Source organism: Ovis canadensis, chromosome 16, assembly GCF_042477335.2.
Source record: "Ovis canadensis isolate MfBH-ARS-UI-01 breed Bighorn chromosome 16, ARS-UI_OviCan_v2, whole genome shotgun sequence".
Taxonomy (NCBI): Eukaryota; Metazoa; Chordata; class Mammalia; order Artiodactyla; family Bovidae; genus Ovis; species Ovis canadensis.
In genome coordinates, this window is record NC_091260.1 from 17,246,325 (window position 1) to 17,274,320 (window position 27,996).

Genomic DNA, 27,996 nt, shown 5'->3' on the forward strand with positions numbered 1-27,996 from the left:
GTGTTTTCCTACTAACATGCCATGGCATAAACTATTTATTTCCCCACCTTGTCTGCTGGTGACCTCTTATTCAGCCTTCAAAGCCCGGCTTGATGTCACTTCCTTCAGGAACCTCTGCCTCCCAGATATATCATCACTTCCTCCCCTGGCTAACTCTGTGTCCTCTTGCAGCCATTACTCTGGGCTGTAACTGCCTTCTTATAGATCTGATGACTTTGCCAGACTCTGAGCTTCCAAGGAGCTGGAATGGGTCTCAAATGCCCCCAGCATCCGGCACAGACTAGTGTAGAGAGGCCCCGAGGAAATGTTTGTAGGATGAAAGAACGCAACTCCATCTCCCTAGCTCGAAACTCAGTCTCCACCGGCAGCATTAATCAAACCTCCAGGCAGGGCCTAGTTTTGTCCCTCCCCACCCCCAAAAGACATCTTCATCCTGAGCTCCGCTGCTTCTGGGAACACTGGCATTCTCACTGATTGTGGTGTGGGGTAGACAGTGTAGAGAAGACGGTAAATCTGCTATTTTCGCTTTAGAAGGACTTTATCCTTCCAAATTCCTCTTTCAGGAGTGCACTTTGCAAGCTTGAGAGCTGCAGACGGTGGAAAATCAATGCTAGAGCCAGAGGACCTCAAAATTCCATATGGCAGCTTTATGTGGGAGGAGGGCTGCACTTTCCAGGAGCATTGAGTCCATTAGCCTGAATTAGGCTCTGGTCTTTTTGTGATTTTTGGTGTCTATCAGGCTGGCAGGCTGTACTTCTACCAGATCCCAAGTTCCCAGGATGGACAGCCAGGCTCAGGAGGCTGAGGCCTGCTCCTTTTCTGCCTTTCCCCTCAGCTGCCTCTGAGAAGGAACTAGGCTTCTTTCCAGGACAAAGCGGGAGACCTGGAAACAGACGCCTGCTCCCTCTCCCCGCAACTGCTGTTTGATTGGCTGGCACGGCAAGATGCCATAATTAACAGGGCTAAGCCTGGGAATACCAAGCGGCCAGGCACATGTGGCCCTGTGGAATAGGCCATGGGTTGCAAGGAAGCAGCCTTTAAAGCAACACGGCAGGTGCCCGCTGCAGGAAGTAGCTTCTGGGGCTGGGGAGGAGGGTGAGTGAAGTTGTAATTCAGTGGCAAGAGGGGATCATGACTTCCTTCCTCCCACCTTCTTCCTCTTTTCTGGAAGCCAAAAATTATCTTCCTCTGAAAAAGGAGCTCTGTCCTTGCTCCTCCCTGCTCAGAAACCCTCACAGGCTTCCGCTGCTCACAGAGGTTTTCGTGCTTTTTGGTTGGCGTTCAAGGCCTCCACGACCTGGTCCCTTTAGTACTGCTTTCCTCTCTACCAAGCATCTACCAAGTGCTCTGTATAGCACCAAACATTCCATATCTGCCTCTCTCATTTGCCCAACAAATCCACAGTGTGAGTACTATTTCCCCCCATTTTCCTGTGAGAAAACCAAGCTTAGAGAAGTTGCCCAGAGTTATAGCATGGAAAACTGGTGAAGCTGGGCTTTGAACTCAGAATTGCTGGGCCGCCTGACCTTGTTCTTCCCACTGGAGTCAGAGCTCCCTTGAGGACAGGGCTGGTGTCTTCTAAGTGTTGGTATCCACTCCGGGCCGTAAAGTAGGCATCCCTCTGCTATAGACCGAATGTTTGCGTCCTTCCGAAATTTACATTGAAATCGAGCCCCTCATTTGTTGGTATATGGGAGATGGGGGAGGGGGACAGTGGAGCCTTTGTGAATGGGGTTAGTGCCCCTTTAAAAGACACCCATAATTAACATATAAACACTACTAAAACAGGCAAACAGCAAGGACCTGCCAGACAGCACAGGGAACTGTGCTCAATATCATGTAATAACCTATAATGAAAAAGACTCTGAAAAACACTATAAATTTATCTGTAACTGAATCACTTTGCTGTTCACTTGAAACTAACAAAACATTATAAATTAACCATACTTCAATTAAAAAAAGAAATTGTGTATGTTATGCTCCGAGCCCGTATCTCCGAACCGACGGAGAGAGCAAGTCCACCACAGTATTGCAAATGCAAGAAGGGAGTTTGTTTATTCCTAGCTCGCTAGGGCCCAAGTCTCATCCCACACAAGGGAATCCGACAAGAGCCCTGAACAAAGGAGTATGGCAGCTTATATACAGGCAGTTCTTTGTCTCAGTTACAGGAGTAGCTGGCGTTACATGATTGGCCAGGCAGGATGAGCGTATATCCTCTTTCTGGAAAACATGACTCAGGTCCTAGAGACCGTTGTTTGGTCCCTAACATTCCCCCCTGTCCTTAGATCATATAGAGGAATCTTTCTCTCGGTCCTGAGACACAGTTTGATATTGTTGTCGAAGCACAAACAGCTGTACGGTATTTATGCGTTCCTTTACAAAGGCTACAAGTCTATTGATAATACATGGGCCGAAGGTAAGCATTAGTAAAAGTACTAGCAGGGGTCCTAGCAAGGTGGAGATTAAGGTAGTCAGCCAAGGGGATTGTTGAAACCAAGATTCAAACCATCCCTGTTGAGCCTCACGTTCTCGTTTACGTTGGGCTAGTTCTTCTCTCACTTTGGCCATAGATTCTCTAACTATTCCTGTATGATCCGCATAGAAACAGCACTCTTTTCCTAGGGCAGCACAGAGTCCCCCTTGTTGCAGAAAGAGCAGATCTAATCCCCTCCTGTTTTGCAGAACTACTTTAGATAGAGAAGTTAGAGACGATTCTAAATGACTAATAGTTTGCTCTATACGGGTAATGTCTTCATCTATGGCCGCTCTCAGGGAGTTAAATCCTTGGCTTTGCAGGGACAGAGCTGTTATTCTGGTTCTAGCCCCGGCTATTCTAAGACCGAACATAGTTGCTATGGTTAAGGCGGTATGGTTATGGTTATTGCTTTTTTCTGGATTGAACCTTATTCTGATTTGTGCATAATTGCAACTTTCACAGCTAAAAGTTGGATCTCTGAGGACCCTAGGGAGGGGCTTGGCGAATGAAAAATTAAGTAAATCTCGATGTCCTACTTCTCAGCGCCGAGGTCCATCATTAGAAGTAACACAATCCCAAGTTTTACAATGAGTCTTGTGCCCCCCCACAGGTCTTCCAGTCATGCCTGGGTGCGCCTGGGCATGCCCAGAACCCTTGTTCTCGGAGATAACCCCTAGCCCAAGGCACATTTACCATCGGCTTAAGGTCAAAGTACAAGTCTGGCCACCATGTGTTTGGTGGATGTATTGCGGTAGTGGAGTTTAGCACCTCTCGTGTTAGTCCATTTTGCAGCTTCCAGGTGATTTTGACGGGTTGATGCGGGTTCACGCTGGCAACTCCGGAGCAGAGTAACTGGGTCGTCCACAAGAGGGCCCAGCCGAGTTGTCCTGGTCCTGTTGGCGCCTTCGAAGCTTTAGCCTCAGGGGGTTGGACGGATGCAGAGATGCTTTCCATTCTTTCTTAGTGTCTTCCTGCTCTGCTGAAGCAGCTGGGCGTATGTGGTTGCAATGCACCCAAGGCCCGATACCGTGGACCTTTAGGGCAGTTGGGGTGGTAAGAAGAACAACATAAGGACCCTTCCATTTGGGTTCTAGTGCCTTGGTTTGGTGCCTTTTGATCCATACCCAGTCTCCGGGGCCAATGTCATGTGAGGGAATAGTTCCCTTATTTTGACCCACATGTATTTCCCGGAGCAGTTTCCAGACACGAGAGTGCACCTTGCTTAAGGCCATCAAGGCCTCTTGGAATTGCCCCAGCGTGGGAGGCGGTAGTTTCTTCCCTTTAAATATTGGACATACAGGGGGAGGTCTCCCATGCAGAATTTCAAATGGGATCAGATTAAGTTGATAAGGAGTATTATGCGCACGGAAGAGGGCGAAGGGAAGGAGGGTCACCCAGTCCCCACCAGTCTCTGTAGCCAATTTAGTTAAAGTTTCTTTTAGAGTCCGAGTCCGATTCATTTTTTCCACTTGCCCTGAGCTCTGTGGACTGTATTCACAATATAACTTCCATTTAGTCCCCAGGGCTAGGGCAAGGCTCTGAACTATTTGACTCACAAAAGCAGGTCCATTATCAGAGCTGATGGTCACTGGCAGGCCAAACCTGGGAACTATTTCTTCTAAAATCTTTTTTGCCACTATCATCGCGGTTTTTCCCTTTGTAGGAAAAGCTTCCACCCACCCTGAGAAGGTATCCACCAACACTAACAAGTACCGGTAACCATACTTGCCTGGCCTTACCTCGGTGAAATCTATTTCCCAGTGTTGCCCTGGTCCTTCTCCCCGATACCTCAGTCCTGCATGTTGTCCTTTTCTTGGCCTCATCTGTTGACACACCTTACAAGCATGCACTATGTTCTTTACAGTTGTCTGGTGCTGGGGAAATCGCAGGCACGCAGTTTGAAAGAGCATCAGAGTCTTCTTTTCTCCCAGATGAGTAGACAAGTGCAAATGCTCACATAGTTGCCGTCCCAACTGAGCAGGGAGTATCAAGTAGCCGTCTGAGTCTCAGTACCATCCATCTTTATCTTTTTGAAGGTTGGTGTGTTTTTGGATCTAAGCAAAGTCTGTGGATGAATACTCAGGGGTTGGGGGCAGAGTTCCCATACCTGGAGGTGGAAGTCCGATCGCCAACACAGGGGTGATGAAATCTTCATCAGCTACTTTTTGAGCTGCCAGGTCTGCGGCACGCTTCCCTCGTGCCGTGGGGCTGTCACCCTTCTGATGTCCAGGTACGTGTACACAGCCCGAGGCATCTGTACAGCCTCTAAAAGTCTACGGATTTCAGGCAAGTTTTAAATTTTTTTTCCTTCAGCTGTCAAAAACCCCCGTTCCCGATATAGCGGGCCCTGGATGTGTATTGTGCCAAAAGCATAGCGCCTGTCAGTGAAAATAGGTATTTTTTTTTCCTTTGGCTCTCTCTAATGCTTGAATCAGGGCAATTAACTCTGCCTTTTGTGCTGAGGTATCCGGGGGAAGGGCCTCTGCCCATATCGTCTGTCCAGAGTCATCTACTACTGCGGCTCCCGCCCGTCTCTGTCCATCTTTCACATAACTGCTGCCATCTGTGAACCATTTTAGCTCACTGTTATCCAGTGGAGTATCGGTTAAGTCCTTTCGTATTGCTGTTACCCCGGCCAGTATCTCATCACAATCATGGAGGGGGCTATTTTCTTCCGGATTGGGCAAAAGAGTGGCCGGATTTAGAGTGCAGGGCGTTTGGAAATGAATCCGTGGGGTGTCAAGTAGCAAGACCTGGTAGTGTGTCAAGCGGACATTAGAAATCCATTTACCTGGGGGTTGCTTTAAAACTCTCTCTATGGCATGAGGAGTGTAGACCAAGAGTCTCTGTCCATAAGTCAGTTTATCAGCATCGTGGACTAAGAGCGCGGTGGCCGCGATGATACGGAGGCAAGGTGGCCATCTGGCTGCCACTGGGTCCAGTCTCTTGGAAAGGTAAGCTACAGGTCGCTTCCATGGTCCCCATCTCTGTGTTAGTACCCCTTTTTTTATCCCCCGCTTTTCATCTACAAATAATTGGAAAGGCTTAGATGGATCAGGGAGGGCAAGGGCAGGAGCTTCTAGCAAGGCTCGCCTGAGCTCTTGGAAGGCCTCTTTCATTGGCTCAGTCCATTTCCAGTCCTTGTTTTTTGTTTTTTGTTTTTTGTTTTTTTTTTGGTCCCTTCATATAGGGGCCTGGCCTTTTCTGCAAACCCCAAGATCCATAACCGGCAATATCCCACCGTTCCCAGAAATTCTCTCACTTGTCTAGGGTTAGCCGGCTCAGGGATCTGGAGGATGGTTTCTTTCATAGCCTGTGTTAGCCACCTCTGGCCCTGTTTTATCTTATAACCGAGGTATGTAACCTCTTGCTTGGCAATCTGGGCCTTTTTGGCACTAGCCCTGTAACCTAAAGTCCCCAAGGTTTGGAGAAGGTCACCTGTTGCCTCTTGGCACTCTTTTTCTGTAGCCGCTGCCAGCATAAGGTCATCAACATATTGTAATAAAACAATGGTAGGGTGTTCAACCCGATACTCATGGAGGTCTTCGTCCAGGGCCTCATTAAATAACGTGGGCGAGTTTTTGAAACCCTGTGGTAAGCGAGTCCATGTCAGCTGCACAGGGGTCCGACCACCGTCTTCCTGCCATTCGAAGGCAAAGATCTCTTGGCTTGTGGGGGCAAGAGGCAAACTGAAAAAGGCATCTTTTAAATCTAAAACAGTGTACCAAATGTAGTTTGGAGGCAAGTTGCTTAGCAATGTATAAGGGTTAGGAACCATAGGATGAATATCATTTACCTGTTTGTTGACTTCTCGTAGATCTTGAACCGGTCTAAAATCAGTTCCCCCAGGCTTTTTCACAGGCAACAGGGGAGTGTTCCATGGGGACCGGCACCTTTTCAGGACCCCAGCGTCTATGAGGCGTTGTATATGAGGAGTAATTCCTTGTCGAGCCTCCTGACTCATGGGATACTGTCGTACCCTCACCGGGGAAGCACTGGCTTTCAGTTTCACAATGATAGCGGGCCTCTGTTTGGCCAGCCCCATTCCTGCTGTTTCAGCCCAGGCCTGAGGGTATCTTTGAACCCATGGTTGTACTTCGGGGCTTATTGTCGCTGGGGCCTCTGGCAAGTAGAGTCTGTATTCATCTTTTAATGCCAGACACAGGACCTGAAGAGGATGCCCGGTCCCATCTAAAACCGACACTTGTCTGTGGTTGAAATGAATTTGGGCATTCACTTTAGACAGTAAATCCCTTCCCAACAAGGGCGCTGGACACTCAGGTATCACCAGAAAGGAATGGGTCACTTGGTGGGTCCCCAAGTTCACATGCCGTTTTGTAGTCCATCCATATTGTTTAGTCCTGGTTGCTCCCTGCACCCAGCTACTTTTTTTAGACATGGGTCCATCTTTTTGGTTTAAGACTGAGTATTGGGCTCCCGTGTCCACCATGAAGCCAACCGGTTTCCCCTCCACATTTATAGTTACCCAGGACTCGGGGAGGGGCTTCGAGCCCTGACCCCCCTAGTCGCTATCCTCACCCGAGTAGAGGATATGACTGTCTGGGGAGGGAGTCTCGTTCTTGGGGTTCTTAGGCCCCTCTTTTAGATTTTTCTTGGGGCATTTATCTTTCCAATGTCCAAACTCTTTACAAAACACACATTGGTTTTTCTCAAGCTTACGCCTTGTCATTTTTTCTTCAGTTTTTGACTCCAATTTTTTCCCTTTCTGGTTCAACCCCAGCAAAAAATATCTGGGCCAGCTCTTTTTGATTTTTACAGTTTTCTTCAGCTCTAAATTTTTTTTCTCTCTTTTAATGCAGTCCTCTCTCTCTTCTGGGGTCTCTCTATGATTAAAAACTCTCTCGGCTGCCCTCACTAGATCTTTCAAGGATTGTTCATTTAACCTATCTTGTGTAACTTTTTCTCAATATCGGGGGCTGCTTGATTTACAAATGCTAACATAACTGCTGCTCGTGACTCATCTGCCTGTGGGTCCATAGGGGTATACTGTCTAAAAGCTTTCATTATCCTTTCCAGGAAGGCTGCTGGGCTCTCATTTGGCTCTTGTCTCACTGGATTTATTTTGTCCAAATTAGTTGGCTTTCTGGCGGCCCCTCTAAGGCCAGCCATGAGAGTCTGACGGTACACTCGGAGACCCTCCTTACCTTCAGCGCGTTTGAAGTTCCAGTTGGGTCGCACCAAGGGGATCCCCTCCTCAATGAGGTCAGGCTGTATTGTGGGCCTCCCATCCACCCCTGGCACATTTTTCCGGGCTTCTGACAGAATCCGTTCGTGCTCCTCTGTAGTAAAAAGTACCTGTAACAGTTGCTGACAATCATCTCAAGTGGGATTGTGAGTAAACAGGATAGACTCTAAAAGATCAATAAGATCCTGCGGTTTTCAGAGAAGGAAGGAGTCTGGGTTTTTTAATTGTACAAATCACTAGTGGAAAAGGGCCAATACTGATATGTCCGTTCTCCACCCTCTCTGGCTGGCCCCGCCTGGACGGGAAACGCATGAATGGTGGAGGAGGGAACCTCTGGGTCTTCTTCCGCTACGCCGGCCATTTTTTTTTAATTTTTTTCCGCCTTTCCCTGAGTTTCCTAGGCGGGGCCCCTTTTTCTGGGAGGAGCTGAAGGCTTGGTGTTTTTTTTTCTGGCTTCTCCCGATGAAACCTGTGGAACCTGTGGAAGCAAGGGCGGGGAAGAGGGAAGGGAAGTGAGGGACTGAAAAACAAAAGGTTTTAGCCAGGCCAGGGGGTTTTCCACCAGGTCCTGTCAGACCAAAATGTATGGAGTTTGGTCTGGCTGGGAGTCCCGAAGGGTAGGGGGTGAGCACCTTCTCTCTGACCACTCGAATAGTAGGCAGGCTGAAGGTGCCTTTTTGTGGCCAGCTGACATCAAAAGCAGGCCACTCAGCAGAACAAAAAGTTACTAACTTGCTTTTCTTCACCAGCAATGATAGATTCTGTGCTCTAGACTTGAAATCAGAGAAGTGGTTAATCATAAGAGATAAAGGAGTAGAAGTTGTTTGTCCCATGATCACAGAAAAGTACACTGGGAGCCAACAGAGCACACACAGAGCAACGCAGACACCACAAATAGACAAACAGATAACAAACACAAGGTGGCCACCGACAATGCACTCAATCTTACCTGCAGGATGTTCACAGAGCCAGCCGCCTCCCCAGCACGAAACCGGGCCCTGGCCTTATGCTGGACTTAATCCAGTAACCAGAGCCAGCTGCCTCCCCAGCACGAAACCAGGCCCCGGCCTTACGCTGACTTAATCCAGTATCAGAGCCAGCTGCCTCCCCAGCACGAAACCAGGCCCCAGCCTTACGCTGACTTGTCTCTGCACTTTACAGCCAGATGCCTCCCCAGTACGATACCAGGCCCCAGACTTAATCTGGGCTTCTGCAACGTTAGCACCAGTGCTCAGAGCTCTTATCTCCTAACGAGGTTACTCCCTTCTACCAGGAGAGTTGTCCTCCCCGGCAGGATGGAGATCCCGGACGAGCCCCCAGATGTTATGCTCCGAGCCCATATCTCCGAACCGACTGAGAGAGCAAGTCCACCACAGTATTGCAAATGCAAGAAGGGAGTTTGTTTATTCCTAGCGCACTAGGGCCCAAGTCTCATCCCACACAAGGGAATCTGACAAGAGCCCCGAACAAAGCGGTATGGTGGCTTATATACAGGCAGTTCTTTGTCTCAGTTACAGGAGTAGCTGGCGTTACATGATTGGCCAGGCAGGATGAGCGTATATCCTGTCTCTTTCTGGAAAACATGACTCAGGTCCTAGAGACCGTCGTTTGGTCCCTAACAGTGTAAAATAAAAATGTCATGCTACTGCTGCTGCTGCTAAGTCACTTCACTCGTGTCCAACTCTGCGCGACCCCATAGACGGCAGCCCACCAGGCTCCCCCATCCCTGGGATTCTCCAGGCAAGAACACTGGAGTGGGTTGCCATTTCCTTCTCCAATGCGTGAAAGTGAAAAATGAAAGTGAAGTCACTCAGTCGTGTCCGACTCCTAGTGACCCCATGGACTGCAGCCTACCAGGCTCCTCCGTCCATGGGATTTTCCAGGCAAGAGTACTGGAGTGGGGTGCCATTGCCTTCTCCAAAAATGTCATAAGATATATGTAGAAATAAGCTTATGAATTAACATTTTAACAAATGTAAATGTAAACAAAAATTATCAATTTGAATTTATTCATGAACACATTATTTACAGTAACTATACAGTAGCAAAAACTTCAGAGAGTGAAAATAAGGAAGCCCAAAGAAGCTAAGTATTTCAAGCCTGCAAAAATGCACAGTGAAACATTATGTCATCACGTTGCTTTATAAGGCAAGAGAAGACAAGGCATCCAGATGCATACGAGCAACAAAAACAAATCCCTTTGCTATTAAATGTAACATTTAATAAATAAATGGGGTTCCCTTGTGGCTCAGATGGTAAAGAATCTGCCTGCAACGTGGAAGACCTGGGTTCAATCCCTGGGTTGGGAAGATCCCCTGGAGAAGGGAAAGGCTACCCACTCCAGTATTGTGGCCTAGAGAATTCCATAGACTGTATAGAGCTCCCTTGTCCCTTCTGCTGTGTGAGGACCCAGTGAAAAGACAACCATTTATGAACAGGAGGCAGGCCCTCACCAGACTTTAAACTAGCATCTTGATCTTGCAATTCTCAGCCTCCAGAACTCGGAGAAGTACATTTCTGTTTTGCTTTGTTTTTCCTATGAGGCAGCCAGCCTATAACATTCTGCTATTAGCAGCCCAAAAGGACTAAGACATCCTGTAAAGCCATTCTCCATACCCAGCTAGATGGGTCTTTAGGAAAGAAAAGGGAAGCTGGATAATCTGTATAAAGTCAGCCCTCAATGGCCTGCTGGATCTGGCCTCTGCTGGCCTCCTCCCATCATCTGACACCCCTCCCCTGACACACGTGCTCCACCCACTCTGTTCCAAGAGCACTCGCCGCTTCGCACCTGCTGTTCCGTCCTCCGGGAGTGCTTTCCGTTCCTCTGGCCCATCCCTGTCTCAAAGGCTTCTGGATGCCGTCTCTTTGGGGGTCCTCCTTTAAGTAGCCCCTCGTCTCTCTCCCATGTGTTTCCTTCATGGCGCTCATCACCACTGTCATCGGAATGAAGAAAAACGGTGGCTCTCCCCTGCGGCAGCTGCTCCTCTCCTGTGTGTCTCCTTCACTGCTGACAAAGAACACTTCACTCTGGGCACCACGCGTGTGGAGGTTTCCCCCACATCAGGCACTTCTCTGTGACACCAGCTGGGTGTCCTACAATTTAACTCAATTCTGACAAAGTCTACCTGGAGACAGTGCCGGGTCCCACAGACTGGGCACTTAGTCCCACAAGGTTGCTCCCATCCGCTTCAGACACCTAAATGGTAGCTCCCCAGGTCACCCCCGAGCCTCTCAGGTTCAATTAATTTCCTAGAGTAGCTCATAGGACTCAGAGACATGCTTATTTATGTCTACCCGTTTATTGAAGGATCTGATGAAGAATCCAGAGAAGGGAAGAAGACAGAAATAAGTGACCTAGACTAAGAGGCAGAAACTTCTAGCTGAAAAGTCCATAAGTCATGGGGGTGAACTGTGGGCATAATATAGACAATAATTATATGACAGCTTCGTATGGTGACAGGTTATGACTAGACTTATCATGATGACCATTTTCAACTGTATACAAATGCTGGGTCACTATGTTCTGTAACAGGAACTAACACAGTATTGTAGATTTTGTGCTTCATAAACTCATAGGAAAATAGATCAGATTTGTGGTTTCCAGAGTGGAAAACCACAGGCTGGGAAAGAAGGCATTGGATGAAGGTGGTCAAAGGTAAAAACTTCCATTTGTAAGAATGAAGACTTGATGCTTTTGAACTGTGGTGTTGGAGAAGACTCTTGAGAGTCCCTTGGACTGCAAGGAGATCCAACCAGTCCATCCTGAAGGAGATCAGTCCTGGGTGTTCATTGGAAGGAATGATGCTAAAGCTGAAACTCCAATACTTTGGCCATTTCCTTCTTTGGTCACACGAAGAGCTGACTCATTGGAAAAGACTCTGATGCTGGGAGGGATTGGGGGCAGGAGAAGAAGGGGACCACAGAGGATGAGATGGCTGGATGGCATCACCAACTCAGTGGACATGAGTCTGAGTGAACTCCAGGAGACGGTGATGGTCAGGGAGGCCTGGCGTGTTGCGATTCATGGGGTCGCAAAGAGTCGGACACGACTGAGCGACTGAACTGAACTGAACTGCAGTACCAGGGAAATAACGTACAGTGTGAGAAATGTAATGACCAATTCTGTGTGTTGTGTGTGACAATTAAGAGAGTACATCTTGAATTCTCATCACAAGGAAAAACATCCTTTCTATTTCTTTAACTCCGTATCTGTATGAAATGATGGAGGTTCACTAAACTTATTGTTGTAGTCGTTTCATGATATATGTAAGCCAAACCATCATACTGTACACCTTAAACTTAGACAGTTGTTGTTATTCAATTGCTAAGTCGGGTCTGACTCTTTGAGGCCCCACGGACTTAGTGGTGTATGTCAATTCTGTCTCAATAAAACCAGAGGAAAAAAAAAGAATATAGATGAACAGCTGGTTGAAGAGACACGCAGGGCAAAGTCTGGGAGGGTCTTGTACACAGGAGCTTCTGTACCTGTGGAGTTGGACTGCATTACCCACTAACTTGGAAGCTCAGAGGATCCCTTACAACTGGAACTTTATGGAGGCTTCCTCACTTAGGCGTGATAAGTTATTAATTCCATTTCTAGCCCCTTCATTTCCAGCCCCTCTCCCCTCTCTGGAAGATTGGGGTGGGCTGAAAATTCTAAGCTTCTAATCACACTTGGTCTTTCTGGTGACCAGCCCCCAACCAGGAGGTCCCCCCAGCAGCCCATTCAGACGTGCCTCATTAGAACAAAAGATGCTCCTAGTTAACCTCCAATTAAAAAAAATAAATTAAAAAAATATTGAAAATTAAAAAAAAAGAAATTATAAAGGTTTAGGAGCTCTGTGCCAAGAACTGTGGGCAGAGACCAATATATGTATTTTCTATGATCTCACAATGTTATTTATTTATCTTCAACTGGAAGACTGGCTCCATGAGGGCTGTCTATTCTGTCTCATTAGTTATGATTCACAAACACCAGAATGGAGCCAACAGGCTCTTGGTAAATTGTTGCTGACTAATGAATGGCTCGGAGAAGGTGATGGCACCCCACTCCAGTACTCTTGCCTGGAAAATCCCATGGATGGAGGAGCCTGGTAGCTGCAGTCCATGGGGTCGCTAGCAGTCCGACATGAATGAGTGACTTCACTTTCACTTTTCACGCACTGGAGAAGGAAATGGCAACCCACTCCAGTGTTCTTGCCTGGAGAATCCCAGGGACAGGGGAGCCTGGTGGGCTGCCATCTATGGGGTCACACAGAGTCGGACACGACTGAAGTGACTTAGCAGCAGCAGCAGCAACGAATGGCTTTCTTTTCATAGGAAAGGCAGGACCTCTTTTCCCCCCAGCGTCTGATTGTTCACAGTTCAGCTTAGTTCAGTCACTGTCATGTCCAGCTCCTTGAGACCCCATGGACTGTAGCACACCAGACCTTCCTGTTCATCACCAACTCTCGGAGCTTGCTCAAACTCATGTCCATCAAGTCGGTGATGCCATCCAACCTCGGTCATACCCTTCTTCTCCTGCCTTCTCTCTTTCCCAGCATCAGGATCTTTTCCAATGAGTCAGCTCTTTGCATCAGGTGGCTAAAGTATTGGAGCTTCAGCTTCATCATTAGTCCTTCCAATAAATATTCAAGACTTATTTCCTTTAGGATGGATTGGTTGGATCTCCTTGCAGTCCAAGGGATTCTCAAGAGTCTTCTCCAACACCACAGTTCAAAAGCATCAAATCTTTGGTGCTCAGCCTTCTTTATGGTCCATCTCTCACACCCATAATGCAAAAAATCATAGCTTTGACTAGACAGACCTTTGTCATCAAAGTAATGTCTCTGCTTTTAAACATACTGTCTAGGTTTGTCATAGCTTTTCTTCCAAGGAGCAAGCATCTTTTAATTTCGTGGCTGCAGTCCCCATCTGCAGTGATTTTGGAGTCCAAGAAAATAAAGTCTGTCACTGTTTTCATTGTTTATCTATTCGCCATGAAGTGATGAGACCGGATGCCACGATCTTTGTTTTTAGAAAGTTGAGTTTTAAGCCAGCTTTTTCACTCTCCTGTTTCCCTTTCATCAGGAGGCTCTTCGGTTCCTCTTCATTTTCTGTCATAAGGGTGGCGTCATCTGCATATCTGAGGTTATCGATATTTCTCCCTGCAATCTTGATTCCAGTTTGTGTTTCATCCAGCCCAGCATTTTGTATGATGTACTCTGAATATAAGTTAAATAAGTAGGGTGACAATATACAGCCTTGATCTACTCCTTTCCCAATTTGGAACCAGTCCATTGTTCCATGTCTGGTTTTAACTGTTGCTTCTTGACCTGCATACAGATTTCTCAGGAGGCAAGTAAGGTGATCTGGTATTCACATCTCTTGAAGAATTTTCCATAGTTTGTTGTGATCCACACAGTCAAAAGCTTTGGCATAGTCAATAAAGCAAAAGTAGATGTTTTTCTGGAACTCTCTTGCTTTTTCTATGATCCATTGAAGGCTGGCAATCCGATCTCTGGGTTCCTCTGGCTTTTCTAAATCCAGCTTGAACATCCGGAAGTTCTCAGTTCATGTACTGTTGAAGCCTGGCTTGGAGAATTTTGAGCATTACTTTGCTAGTGTGTGAGACCTCTCGTAACTGTTCAGCAAATGTTTGTTGAATGAATGAATTAATGATGAATGGATGGATGGATGCATGAGTGTGTAAAAGATCATGCTGATCGCAAAAAGGGTTTGGGCTTGCATTTCAGATCAGTCGGCGCATACTCCAGAGACCTCTGAGGGGGCCAGCCCTGGTGACTCTCATGTTGTTAACAGCGCCTGGAGAAACACCGAGTATGTTAAAAGAGCTCTGCCATAGAGCCGCTTCCCAGTCAGACTGGGTGCATTTCCTCATTTAGCCACTAGGTGGAAGCCTGTAATGGCTGCAATGGAGAGCATGATCCCAAAGGGCAGGTAGCTCAGGGAGCCCCATCATGTATTCATTCCTATTTACATATCACTTGCATACAAGTATTTGTCATTTATCTAAACAGGTTTCACTGAACCCCTGATGTGTGCTAGGCACAGTAAGAGGTGGCTGGAATGTATCAGTGAGCTGAATAGGCAAGCATTCTTTTTCCTGTGGTGCTCATGTTCTAGTAAGGAAGGCAGACAGAAAGCGATAAACATAAGAACTAAGGCAATTGTGAAGCACATTAGAAGGTAAAGTGTGTTGTGAAAAACTGAGCCAAACGAGAGGGCTCAGGAGGCTGGGCCTCCACTTCCAGAACCAGGCAGAACCAGCACTGGGCTCAGTTCAGCTCAGTTCAGTTCACTCCCTCAGTCGTGTCTGACTCTTTGCGGCCCCATGGCTGCAGCATGCTGGACTTCCCTGTCCATCACCAACCCCCAGAGCTTACTCAAACTCGTGTCCATCTAATCGGTGATGCCATCCAATCTTCTCATCCTCTGTCGTCCCCTTCTCCTCCTGCCTTCTATCTTTCCCAGCATCAGGGTCTTTTCCAATGAGTCAACTTTTCGCATCAGGTGGCCAAAGTATTGATTGGAGCTTTAGCATCAGCCCTTCCAAGGAATATTCAGGATTGACTTCCTTTAGGATTGACTGGTTTGATCTCCTTGCAGTTCAAGGGACTCTCGAGAGTCTTCTCCAGCACCACAGTTCAAACGCATCGATTCTTTGGCACTCAGCTTTCTTTATGGTCCAACTCTCACATCCACACATGACCACTGGAAACGAAGTAATGTTTCTGCTTTTTAATATGCTGTCTAGCTTGGTCAGAGCTTTTCTTCCAAGGAGCAAATGTCTTTTAATTCCATGGCTGCAGTCACCATCTGCAATGATTTTGGAGCCCAAGGAAATAAAGTCTGTCACTGTTTCCATTGTTTTCCCATCTATTTGCCATGAAGTGATGGGACCGGATGCCATGATTTTTGTTTTCTGAATGTTGAGTTTTAAACCAGCCTTTTTGCACTGGGCTAGAGCTATATAAAGGCTCCCTTCCCAGAGCAAGGGGCCTCTGAGGGGTCTGGGCCTGGGAACGCCTGCCAGGAAGAGTCCGAGGGGTGAACCCTCAAAGTAGGGGATCTGAAGGACAGTCAGATCCCCTAAGCCAGGGACTGGGCAGGAAAATGTCTCCATAGTGGAGGGAAACTTGAAAGTCCCTACAAAGCTCACTCTGAGAGGAAGAGCTACAGAGGTTGCCCAGCTATGACCAGGAGCGGGGGGAGGGAGGCTGCAGCGGTTCTGAAGACCGTCAGGGATGCAGTCAGGTCAGTTCCTGCTTGTCCCCAGGGTTCCCGAACCCCTGTCTCCAGCACAGCGTTCGCCCTGGCCTCTGGTTCTGTTTTCCCAGGATCCCAGACTGGGAGAGAGGAGTCTGGCTGGACGCTGTGAGGAGGCATCTCCCGCCACAGGGACTGAACGGTGGATCCCGTGAAACAGCGGAGAGAAAAGGATCAGTCAGACCTGTGGGGAGAAGCAGGAACACACAGTCTGGGCTTCCTTTTAGGCAGGGGTCAGACTCTCCCAGAAGCTCCACAGCATCTCTGTTCTTAAGTTACTGAAGGCACCCCAGTGTCCCTTTAACCACCACCACCCCTCCCCGTTTTTTCTTAATCTATGCAGTAGGTATGAAACTCAGGTCACAGATGTAGGTGTCCAAGAATGACATTATTTCTAAATTTTCTTAGAACACTTCATTTTTGACCCTACCTCCTACGTGCTCAACTGCTGCTGGGGTACCCCTTCCCTAGGTTCTAACAGGGTTTCACATTAAGTAAAGCCCCAGTAGCTTTCCTTCCATTCATCATGTCCAGCCATTCATACCAAGTCACCCTTGGCTCTGGCCCTTATTGTCCCTTCATGTCCCTTGGTTGGCTGGTCCACACCCTGCTAGGGGCGCAGGATCTCGGGGGAGACTTGGGGTCCAGCCTCGCTGGTAATTCCAGAGTCCTCCTCAAGGTGCAGCTGGGGAGCAGGCATAGCTCCCTTCTGCTCTCAGATCTACAGGCCCTCCTGTTCCTCCCACGCCCAGGGAGGGCTCTTTCTGTCCTGGGGGAAATCCCTGGTTGATGCCTACAAGCCGAGCACCCCAGCACACACCTGTAGGCAGACACACCTGTGAGTGTGCCACCTGCTGCTTTGAGAGGGGAGGATATGCACCATGGGGAGCTTCGTGTTGGGGGAGAGAGGATAAGGGAGGGCTTGTTAGGGGATTGGAGCCTGTGTTGGAGGGTGTGTGGAGGGCCCAAGGAAGTGGGGTCTGTTCTAGATTGGGTGCTGTCAGGAAGCGGGGGTACTCAGAGGATCGGGCAGTACTTTTCACCCAGGAGCCGGGAGAAACAGAGTCGCAGTCACGAGTCAGGCAGGAGGGGGTGTTGCTGACGTGGGGGTGGTTGTCTCCACCCTTGCTTGGGTGTGACGAAGGAGTGTTTGCATTTTGTTCGTTCCCTCACCATCCCAAGATGTCCTCATCTGACACTGATGTTCTGGGAAGTTATGTATGTTTAGGTGCAGGGGCACAGCCTGGCCAGGAGCAAGAGGCCAGCTGCCAGCTGTCGACCAGCAGCAATGCTTCTTCCTGTTTCCCTCTCTTCTTCAAATCCTGTTCTCCTCAGCAGGCTTGAGTTTGGGAGGGAAAAGTCCTGCCTCAAATCTCCTAGGAGGTAAGGAAGCGTGGAGCCTGCTACCTGCTTGGGTCAGGGGAGGGATGTCCATAGTGAGGAAACAGGACTTCATTTGTGGACCTGTGTTTCCAGCCTCACAGGCTTGAGGGGGTCTCTGCAGAGTCTAACCAGGGTCCCCATGGCAGGCATGGGGCCCCTGCTTTACAGAAGCTCAGAGGAGAGAATGTGTGCTCTCAAGATTCCAAAAATCGTTATTTACTTGTAGAGAGTCATTTTATGTTCAGAAAGGTACAATTTGCATTAATGATATGAGTCATCAGCCTAGATGTGCCGGAAAACATTGCAGAAAAAAAAAAAAAAAAAGAAGAAGAGGATGAAAACAAAGCAGAAAGAGACAGAAACAAACCCAAGAGGGGATGGGCAGCTTTAAACGCCCACCTCGTTGTTTGGTAGGTCAAATAGGCAAAACCCACCTATGGACACACAGCAATGGTTCTTGACTTTCTGGAGACTTGAATGAGCCCAATGAACCCTTGCTCCAGAAGAGTGCAAATCTGATGGTAGATTAGTATTTTACACACATCTGAGGTGCTCATTGCCCCCAGAGGAGCTCCGTGAATTCCTGATACTGAAGACTCTAATTATAATTCAGCCCAAACTTAAGAATCAGACTTAAATTTGAATTCCAGCTCCATATCTCTGATGGCAACCTTATACATTCTAAAGGAAATCAGTCCTGAATATTCATTGGAAGGACTGAAGCTGAAGCTCCAATACTTTGGCCACGTGATGCAAAGAACTGACTCATTGGAAAAGACCCTGCTGCTGGGAAAGATTAAAGGCAGCAGATGAAGGGGATGACAGAGGATGAGATAGTTGGATGGCATCAGCAACTCGATGGACATGAGTTTGAGTAAGCTCTGGGGGTTGGTGATGGACAGGGAGGCCTGGCGTGCTGCAGTCCATGGGGTCGCAAAAAGTCAGACACAACTGAGTGATTGAACTGAACCTTATACAAGGTATCATACATCTCCAAGCCTTAGTTACCTTATCAGGAAAATGAGGATCACAGGAGACATTTCTTAGGCAAATATTATATGCTGTCACATACAGAATCTAAAAACTAGTACAAATGAACTTATTTATGAAACAGAAGCAGACATGGAAAGAAAAACTACGGTTATCAAAGGGGAAGGGGAGTCTAGGATTAGCAGATACGCATTACTACATATAAAATAGATAAGCAGCAAGGAACTATATTCAATATCTTGCAATAAACTATGATGGAAAAGAATTTTTAAAGAGTAAAGGTAAATACATATATCTGTGTATATAACCGATCACTTTGCTGTATGCCTAAAAATTGACAGAATGTTATGAATCAACTGTACTTCAATAAAAAAATTAGAAAGCAAAAATAAATTATATTGAAAAACAAAACCCCCACCACCACGCCCCCTCCGCCAAAACAAACAAAACAACAACAGCAAGAGACGTCTCTGCAGGACCCTGAGAGGGTCACACGAGAGCCTGGCACACAGCGGGCTCTGTGGGCGTGGCGGCTCTCACTACTGTTGCCGCTAGAATGATAGTGCGGCTCACGGGTCTTGTCCTTTGTAGAGAAATAAAATACCTTCTTTCTGGTCCCCATGTACCAAGCACAAAAGTAGATCCTATCTGAAGCCACTAAGAACAGTTACTTTAAACACAAAAGGCAGAAAGTGGATGGTCCATACCCTTTACTCACAAACCATTACGACTGAGATGTGAATAACACAAGTTTAAGGAAAACAACCCACATACTTAGACATGGAAAAAAATAAAAACAAAAGCCATTCTCCTGCATAGATCTTGGACCCAAGGGAAATCAATGAATGTGCTCTCATTGTGATGAAGAACTCCCAGCGATTTTGCCTCCTGTCCCAGGGGTCAGGGGGTCTCAGGCGCTCTGGGCCTGACCGCCCCCGGGCCATTTTCTTTTCTCAGCAGAGTTAGGGGGAGATTTCTGTAGACACGGAGCAGTGCGGGAGGACGCGGGGACGAAGGCCAGGATAGAAGAGCCGCCTGGGAGTGGAGCCAGGAGCATGATGGCTTTGCCTGTTGCACCGGGGCCCTTATTGTGAACTTAATCAGCAAAAGGGAAATGAGTTCCGGAAGACAGAGGCTTTCCAAATGGAGGCATTAAGTGACACTGGGGACAGTCAGGAAGTGCAAAATGGAAATGGAGATCAATATTGATTCCTTTGAATTTGAGCCGGCTGGGAAGCCAGAGAGTAGAATTGGGACTAGAACATCAAGATTCTGAATTGAAAGCAAGTAGAGAGTATATGGAAAGCAGGGGGAAAAGAATGACTATGTATGGAGTCAAAAGGCAAAAGGAAAAAGTCAATTAGAGAAGATTCATAATTGAGCTGTATTTAAAAACCAACTAGAACAGGAAGGAGCTGGCATAAAGGAAGAGCTGAAAGACGGATGGCTGAGAGCTGCAAGATCATAAGTAATGAGGAAGGCTGGGCTGCCGGGCACGCCTCGGGTTTTGCTCTGACAGAAGACATACGACGGGAGAACGCATCTGTTAATGTCCTTCATGGGTTACTCTGAACTTGAAGTGGAAGCGAGGTCGTGAAGGAGTGATGACCGACACTTGAGAAGCATTTGTAAATCATCTCATTTGAGACGCAGTATCCAGGCAGGGGTCCTGGAGCCTCAGAGAGCTTGCCGCAGGAAAAGGTAAGATACGATCACGGACAAAGATGAATGGGGCTCTGCAAGAATGCTGAGATGGTTAGAGTGAAGACCTTTTTATCCTTCAGAAAGGAACTGGGAGATTACATTAGAAATGAATCACTGCAGGGCGAGAGAAGCGCTGAACATATGACCTACGCCAGAGACCTGTGCAAACCCCCGTTTGCTGTGAAGATTATAAGCGGCGCTGAATTAAAGATGGAGCGTTTGCAGCACTTGTTTGCCAGCCGACATTCCCCGCGTGCTCTTCGTGTGCCTGGCACTGTGCCCACATGACAGGCAGCGCTTGCCTGGTCCTTGCGGAGCTCTGGCGTTAGTTCTGGGCACCGTCGTGATGATGCCCAGCTCTTTGCGACCCCATGGTCTGTAGCCCACCAGGCTCCTCTCTCTGTCCATGGGATTCTCCAAGCAAGAGTACTGGAGTGGGTAGCCATTCCCTTCTCCGGGAGATCTTCCTGACTCACGGATGGAACCCGGGTCTCCTGCATTGCAGGTGGATTCTTTGGCATCTGAGCCCCAGGGAAGTCCTCTGTGCCTATATCAGCTTATTGAATACTCACAGCAACACTGAGAGGGAAGTGCTATTGTTATTCCCATTGTCCAGATGAGGAAACTAAGGTACAAATGAATTAAACCTTTGTACAAGGCGCAGCCAGAACTAGGGTGAGCTGAGTGAGGCATTCGCCGAAGTTGCAAAGTTTAAAAGTGGGGAGGAAAACCCTCAGTAATCAAGATAAGTACTATGTAAATACAATAATTAAAGGGACCAAAATTAATGCAAAGAAATCTACGATGAACAAAATACTAGAATTTTAAATAAAAACAGAATCAGCAAGCTCACATGGTTTGTAAGTGACAGGGGCAGGATCTGAACCCAGGCAGCTGTCTGCAGATCCACGTGTTACCCACTACCCTATACCGGCCAACGGGCCACATCTGCCTTTTCTGCCTCTCTCTGCCCAATCCCGTTCCAGGCCCTTGCATGCAGTATGTCCACAGTCAATGTTTGTTGAAAGAACACTGAATGAAGGCGTGGGCCTTGCTCTTGGGAGTTTTCATACCACCTCTGTGGCCCTGTCCTGTGACCGTGCCGAGGACTTGCTGTGTGTCACAGACTGTACATGACGTATCCCTATCAGGACAGAGTCAAGCTGAGCCATGAGCGCTGGGAGCCCAGGAGTAGCAAGGATGCCTTTAGCCTTGCCATGCTGTGGCAGACTTCTATTTCTTAAAAAAGTGCTGGAATCAAGATTGCTGGGAGAAACATCAATAACCTCAGATATGCAGATGACACCACCCTTACGGCAGAAAGTGAAGAACTAAACAGCCTCTTGATGAAAGTGCAAGAGGAGAGTGAAAAAGCTGGCTTAAAGCTCAACATTCAGAAAACGGAGATCACGGCATCCGGTCCCATCACTTCATGGCAAATAGATGGGGAAACGGTGGAAACGGTGAGAGACTTTATTTTGGGGGGCTCCAGAATCACTGCAGATAGTGACTGCAGCCATGAAATTAAGACGCTTACTCTTTGGAAGAAAAGCTATGACCAACCTAGACAGCATATTAAAAAGCAGAGACGTTACCAGCAAAGGTCCATCTAGTTAAAGCTATGGTTTTTCCAGTAGTCGTGTATGGATGTGAGAGCTGGACCATAAAAAAAGCTGAGCACTGAAGAATTGATGCTTTTCAACTGTGGTGTTGGAGAAGACTTGAGATTCCCTTGGACTGCAAGGAGACCCAACCAGTCCATCCTAAAGGAAATCAGTCCTGAATGTTCATTGAAAGGACTGATACTGAAGCTGAAACTCCAATACTTTGGCCACCTGATGCAGAGAACCGACTCATTGGAAAAGACCCTGATGCTGGGAAAGATTGAGGGCAGGAGGAGAAGGGGATGACAGAGGATGAGGTGGTTGGATGGCATCACCAACTTGATGGACATGAGTTCTCGTGAGCTCCGGGAGTTGGTGATGGACAGGGAAGCCTGGCGTGCTGCAGTCCATGGGATCACAAAGAGTGGGACACGACTAAGCAACTGAACTGAACTGAACTGATTTATTTTTAATTGAAGGATGATTGCTTTACAATATTGTGTTGGTTTCTGCCATACATCAACATGAATCAGCCCTAGGTATACATGTGTCCCCTCCCTCTGAACCTTCCTCCCACCTCCCACCCCATCCCACCTCTCTGGAGGGCTGTCCCAGAGCCCTGGCTTGAGCTCCCTGAGGCACACAGCGAGTCCGCACTGACCATCTATTACACATACGGCAGCGTGTATGTCTCCATGCCGCTCTCCGCTCGTCCCACCCTCTCCTCTCCCCAGCCCCTCTCCATGACAACAGGCGTGCTTTCTGTGTCTATGCCTCCACTGCCACCCTGCAAACAAGTTCGTCAGTACCATCCTTCTGGATTCCAAATATACGCATTAATATAGGATATTTGTTTTTCTCTTTCTGACTTACTTCATTCTGTAGAATAGGCTCTACGTTCATCCACCTCGTTAGAACTGACTCGAATGTGATCCTTTCTGTGGCTGAGTTTTATTCCACTGTGTATCTGAACCACAGCTTCTTTATCCATCGTCTGTCAGTGGGCATCTAGGTGGCTTCCATGTTCTAGTTTCTGTAAATAGTGCTGCAGTGAACATTGGGGTACATGTGTCTTTTTCAATTTGGTTTTAGGGCATATGCTCAGTAGTGGGATTGTTGGGTCATGTGGTAGTTTTATTCCTGATTTTTTAGGGAATCTCCATACCGGGCTTCTCTGGTGGCTCAGATGATAAGAATTCACCTGCAACGTGGGAGACCTGGGTTCGATCCCAAGGTTGGGAAGACACCGGGGAGGAGGGCAGGGCAACCCACTCCAGTATTCTCGCCTGGAGAGTCCCATGGACAGAGGAGTTACAGTCCACGGCACGCTACAGTACATGGAGCCGCGAAGAGTCAGACACGACGGAGTGGCTAAGCACGCCCTGCTCTGCAGCGTGGCTCTATCAACCGACACTCCCACCAACAGTGCAAGAGGGTTCCCGTTTCTCCACACCCTCTCCAGCATTTATTGTTTGCAGATTTTTTGATGATGGCCATTCTGCCAGGTGTGAGGTGATATCTCACTGTAGTTTCGATTTGCATTTCTCTTATAAGGAGTGTTATTGAGAATCTCCTCGTGTGTTTATTAGCCATCGGTATGTCTTCTTTGGAGAAATGTCTGTTTAGCTCTTCTACCCACTTTGTGACTGAGTCGTTTGTTTTTCTGGTATTGAGCTTCATGAATTGCTTATATATTGTGAAAATCAGTCCTGTGTCAGTTGTTTCGTTCGCTATCATTTTCTATTCTAGAGGCTGTTCCTTCACCTTGCTTATAGCTCCCTTTGTTGTGCAAAAGGTTTTAAGCTTAATTGGACCCCACTTGCTTATCTGTGTGTCTGTTTCCGGCACTCTAGGAGGTGGATCACAGAGGATCTTGCTGTGATTTATGCCATTGAGTGCTCTGCCTTTGTTTTCCTCGAAGAGCTTTATGGTTCTGTCCTTATATTTAGATCCATTTCGAGTTTATCTTTGTGTATGGTGCTAAGAAGTGTTCTAATTCCATTCTTTCACATGGTCCACTTTTCCCAGGACTACTTACTGAAGAGACTATCGACTCCGCTGTATACCCTTGGCTGTGGCAGATCTTTGGAGGGGGTGATATTTGATCTGGGCTTGCAAGAGCTGACGAACTTCTTCAAGTAGGAAAGGGGGGATGTTCCCTAGCGACATGGCTGAATCCCCATGCATTATTGAGTCAAAAACATTTGTCTGCGGTGACGTTTCTAATGTAGTGCTAATGTTTCTAATGTAGTAGAGAAACCTTCCCAAAGTATGCATATAGTGACACACACATGTGGGGAGAGATCTGCGAAGATAATCACCAAGCTCTGGGGAGGGCTGCCCGTGGGTATGGTGATTGGAGGGGTCTTAGAGAGTCCTCAGCCCTACACGCAAGGTTCAGCTTTTAAAAAAACCAGAAGAGAGCCATTATTGATTTTGTCATTAAAGATTAATTTCTCAAATAGATTGAAAGGATCTCTAGGAACTGATATGGAGTAATTTCCAAGATGTATTATTTTTTAATTATGCATTTATTTGATTGTGCAGGTCTTGGCTGTGGCGTGTGGAATCTTTAGTTGCGGCATATGATTTTTTTTTAATGTATTTATTTACGGCTGTGCTGGGTCTTCACTGCGCACAAGCTTTCCTCTAGTTGTGGCAAGCGGGGGCTACTCTCTAACCGTGGCATGTGGTCTTCTCGTTTCCGTGGCTTCTCTTGTTGGTGAGCACAGGCTAGCCTAGAACACACAGGCTTCAGTAGCCGTGGCACCTGGGGGCTCAGGAGCTGTGGCGCTCAGGTGCTGGGGCACAGGCTCAAGAGTTGTGGCGCTCAGGCGCTGGGGCGCAGGCTCAAGAGTTGCGGCGTACAGGCGTGGCTGCTCTGCAGCATGTGGGTTTTCCTGGACCAGGGACTGAACCCATGACTTCTGCATTAGCAAGTGGATTCTTTACCACTGAGCCACCAGGAAACCCCCCACACGTAGACCCTTTTAGCTGTGGCATGCAAGATCTTTGCTTGTGGCACATGGGATCCAGTTCCCTGACCAGAGATCAAACCCAGGCTCCCTGTGTTGGGAGCGTGGAGTCTTAACCACCGGGGAAGTCTCCCAAGATGTATTTTTTTAAAAAATTGAATACAATTGACATGCTGTTGTTCAGTCACTAACACTAAGTTGAGTTCAACTTTTTGCAACCCCATGCACACCAGGGCTTCCTGTTGGTCACTACCTCCTGAAATTTGCTCAGATTCACATCCGTTGAGTTGGTGATGCCATTTAACCGTCTCATCCTCTGCTGCCCCCTTCTCCTTTTGTCTCCAATCTTTCTCAGCATCAGGGTCTCTTTGCATCAGGTGGCCAAAGTATGGGAGTCCTTCCAATGAGTATTCAAGGTTGATTTCTTGTAGGGTTGACTGGTTTGATCTCCTTGCAGTCCAAGGGAATCCTGAGAGATTTCTCTTGTTATAATTGACATACAACATCATACAAGTTTCTGGCGTACAACATAATGATTTAATCCTTGTGTATACAGCAAAATGATCACCACAGTAAGTCTGGTTAACATCTGTTATCACACATAATACACACCCATACAAATCGTATGATTACACATCATACAATTTTTTTCTTGTGGTGAGAATTTTTAAGATCTACTCTCTGAACAACTTTCAAGTATACAATACAGTGTTATTAACTATAGTCTCATGCATTATTCTGTGTTACGTCCCCGTGACTGTTTTATCTCAGAGCTGGAGGTATGTGCCTTTGGCCCCCTTCACCCACTTTGGCTCTTGCCCACACCCTGCCTCTGGAAACCACCCATCTGTTCTTTGTATTTATGTTTCGTTCTTCAGTGCTGTTTCTTACTTTCACATGTAAGTGAGATCTGGCATCATGCATCTTTCTCCGGATTATTTCACATGGCACAGTGCCCTCCAGGTCCATTCATGGTGCTCCAAATAGCAAGATTTCTTTCTTTTTATGGCTGGATTTTACTCCAGTGTATACCTACATATGCATGTGGGTTAAGCCGCTTTAGTCATGTCCGATGGTTTGTGACCCTAAGGATTATGGCCTGCCAGGCTCCTCTGTCCATGGGATTCTCCAGGCAAGAGTACTGGAGTGGGTGCCAAGATCCAGGGGATCTTCCTGACCCAGGGGTCGAACTTGCATCTCTTCTATCTCCTGCATGGCAGGCGGGTTCTTCACCACCAGCACCACCTGGGAAGCCCATACCTACATACATGCACGAAGCGAAGTGAGGTCGCTCAGTCATGTCCGAATCTTTGCGGCCCCTCGGACTGTGTCCTACCAGGCTCCTCGGTCCATGGGATTCTCCAGGCAAGAGTACTGGAGTGGGGTGCCATTTCCTTCTCCAGGGGATCTTCCTGACCCAGGGATCGAACTCGGGTCTCCCACATTGTAGACAGATGCTTTGCCGTCTGAGCCACCAGGGGAGCCCCTAATACATATATGTCTACTGCATTTTGTTTTAAACCATCCACAGACACTCAAGTTATTTTACGTCTTGGTTGTTGCAAATAATGATGCAATGGAAATGGGAGTGCATGTACCTTTTTTAGTGTTTTCATTTCCTCCCAATAAATACCCAGAAGTAGAATTGCTGAATGCATAGTAGTTCTTTTTAAAAAATTATGAATTTATTTGCTTTTGGATGCCCTGGATCTTCATTGCTGCTCACGGGCTTTCTCTAGTTGCAGTGAGCAGGGGCTACTCTCTAGCTGCAGCTAGCAGGCTTTAGAGAAAGGGCACAGTGTTTGTAGCTCATGAGCTTAGTTGGTGCATGGGCTTAGCTGCCCCATGGGCTTAGCTGCCTCATAGCATATGGAATCTCCCCAGAGCAGGGATCAAAGCCTTGTCCCTGACATTGGCAGGAGGATTCCTAACCACTGGACCAGCGGGAAGTCCCATATAATAGTTCTATTATTAATTTTTTGAGGAAACTTGATTTTGTTTTCCATGGAGCTGGACCAAATTACATTCCTACCAACAATAAACAAGGGCTCCCTTCACATCCTCATCAGCAACTGTTATTTGTCTTTTTACTAATAGCCATTCTGACAGGTGTGAGGTGGTATCCCATTGTGGTTTACATCTGCGTTTCCCTGATGAGTGACACTGAGCACATTTTCATATACCTGCTGGCCATCTGTTGTGTTCCCTGGGAAGATGTCTACTCAGAACCTTTGTCCATTTTTAACTGGGCTGTTTGTTTTTTCAATGCTGAGTTGTATGAGCTGTTCATAAATGCTGGATATTAATCCCTTGTGATAGGCTGTTTTTATTACCATAGCTTTGTAATATAGTTTGAAATCAGGAAGTGTGATGCCTGTAGCTTTGTTCTTTCTTATCAAGATTGCTTTGGCTATTTGAGTAAGATTTACTTTTATGTGCAAAAAAGTACTTGTAGCACATGATCTTTTTTATGAGAAAGAAGAATCTATGTATATATGTCTATGTATTTATCTTTTTTGTTTTGTAAAAATGAAACACGGGAAGAATACTAAGATCATGAGAATGATTACCAATGAGAGTAGGTATGAACGGTGCAGAAAAGATAGGAATAGAAGAATCAGTATCCTGATTATAGTTTTTGAATTTTAAATAGTTTACCTAATCAAAAAATAAGATGAAATAGTATGATGGGAAAGCAACCCTAAATTTAAACATAAATTGAAACAAATGAAGTTGTCTGTAAAATTGATACCAACTACCCAGAGATATTGATAACTTCAGATTTGCAGATGACAGCACCCTATGGCAGAAAGCAAAGAACTAATGAACCTCTTTATGAAGGTGAAAGAGGAGAGTGAAAAAGCTGGCTTAAAACTCAGCATTCACAAGACGAAGATCATGGGATCTTGTCCCATCACTTCATGGCAAATAGATGAGGAAACAATGGAAACAATGACAGACTTTATTTTCTTGGGCTCCAAAATCACTGCAGATGGTGACCATAGCCATGAAATTAAAAGACACTTGCTCCTTGGAAGAAAAGCTATGGCAAACCTAGACAGCATATTAAAAAGCAGAGACATTACTTTGCCAACCAAGGTCCATCTATTCAAAGCTATGATTTTTTTCCAGTAGTCATGTATGGAGGTAAGAGTTGGACCATAAAGAAGAGCGCTGAAGAATTAATGCTTTTGAAATGTGGTGTTGGAGAAGACTCTTGAGAGTCCCTTGGACTGCATGGAGATCCAACCAGTCAGTCCCAAAGGAAACCAATCCTGAATATTCATTGGAGGGACTGATGCTGAAGTTGAATCTCCAATACTTTGGCCACCTGATGTGAAGAGCTGACTCCTTAGAAAAAACCCTGATGTTGGAAAGACTGAAGGTGGG